Source organism: Nanorana parkeri, unplaced genomic scaffold, assembly GCF_000935625.1.
Source record: "Nanorana parkeri isolate BGI_ZX_2015 unplaced genomic scaffold, ASM93562v1 scaffold2721, whole genome shotgun sequence".
In the NCBI taxonomy this organism is placed as follows: Eukaryota; Metazoa; Chordata; class Amphibia; order Anura; family Dicroglossidae; genus Nanorana; species Nanorana parkeri.
The window spans coordinates 62317-64204 of NW_017308989.1; positions in this window are offsets into that span (position 1 = coordinate 62317).

A 1888-nucleotide genomic window follows, 5' to 3' on the forward strand; every position below is an offset into this window, starting at 1 on the left:
ATTTGTAGATGTTCTGCGTGTGGCCCCCCCATGAGATGACTCCGTGTGTAGTTTCTATTGAGTGTTGTATACTTTGTAAAGTCCCAATTTTTATTTGGATTGACCCGGGGAGGAAATGATGAGAGGGCGCGGAATATTTTTGTAGTTGTAGCTTGTGTGAATTATTTATTTCCCAGGAATGTAGGATGTGAAATCGATCAAATGAACATGAGAACTCTCGTAGCGTGGGTTCGGTCGGACGCACCGGCAAACACGCGTGTGTGGTACCATCGGAAAAAAAAGAAATTTTATTGAAAAACGTTGAAGCCTTGACACATTTTATACATCAATGTTAAGAAATGTGATCAAATTTTGCAAGTCCCTCAACACACGGCAAATTTTCAGCCAATTGTAACCACCACCAAGCAGTTTCCTGTATTTGGCCGTTTGAAAGTTGGATGCGGTTGAAGTTGCCTTCAGGTTGAAAGTTGGTTGGACGCGGTTGAAGTTGCCTTCAGGTTGAAAGTTGGTTGGACGCGGTTGAAGTTGCCTTCAGGTTGAAAGTTGGTTGGACGCGGTTGAAGTTGCCTTCAGGTTGAAAGTTGGTTGGACGCGGTTGAAGTTGCCTTCAGGTTGAAAGTTGGTTGGACGCGGTTGAAGTTGCCTTCAGGTTGAGTGTGTGGCCAGAATTGGTGACTTTTTCCTCTACACTTTGTACTTGTTTATTGTTTTTTTTTTTTACCTGATGATACAAAATGCTACTTTGGCCTCTTGCCATCTCCACATTGTGTGCCTAATGAATTTTCACCGGCCGATGTTTCCGAATGACAAGAATTTGCTACGTTAGTCACGGAGAAAATTCCAGTTTTTAAAAATGTTGCACTCCGGAGCGCCGAGGAATAAATACGTTTGTTAGAATTGGGCAGTGGTGCTGATGCGATGCCGGTCATGGGGCCTCAGACCACAAAAATTGAGGGAAATCGTTGAGGGTCATCGGATATTGGAAGGCTTGTTCTGGAGGTTGCCCCATTAATGGTTGTGTTATACTTGTCTGGAGGTCCCCCATTAATGGTTGTGTTATACTTGTCTGGAGGTCCCCCATTAATGGTTGTGTTATACTTGTCTGGAGGTCCCCCATTAATGGTTGTGTTATACTTGTCTGGAGGTCCCCCATTAATGGTTGTGTTATACTTGTCTGGAGGTTGCCCCATTAATGGTTGTGTTATACTTGTCTGGAGGTTGCCCCATTAATGGTTGTGTTATACTTGTCTGGAGTTTGCCCCATTAATGGTTGTGTTATACTTGTCTGGAGGTTGCCCCATTGATGGTTGTGCTATACTTGTCTGGAGGTTGCCCCATTGATGGTTGTGCTATACTTCTTCTGGAGGTTGCCCCATTGATGGTTGTGCTATACTTGTCTGGAGTTTGCCCCATTGATGGTTGTGCTATACGTCTTCTGGAGGTTGCCCCATTGATGGTTGTGTTATACTTGTCTGGAGGTTGCCCCATTGATGGTTGTGCTATACCTGTCCTGGAGGTTGCCCCATTGATGGTTGTGCTATACTTCTTCTGGAGGTTGCCCCATTGACGGTTGTGCTATACTTGTCTGGAGGTTGCCCCATTGATGGTTGGGTTATACTTGTCTGGAGGTCCCCCATTGATGGTTGTGCTATACTTGTCCTGGAGGTTGCCCCATTGATGGTTAGGTTATACTTGTCTGGAGGTCCCCCATTGATGGTTGTGCTATACTTGTCATGGAGGTTGCCCCATTGATGGTTGTGCTATACTTGTCTGGAGGTTGCCCCATTAATGGTTGTCCTATACTTGTCCTGGAGGTTGCCCCATTGATGGTTGTGCTCTACTTGTCCTGGAGGTTGCCCCATTGATGGTTGTGCTATTCTTGTCCCGG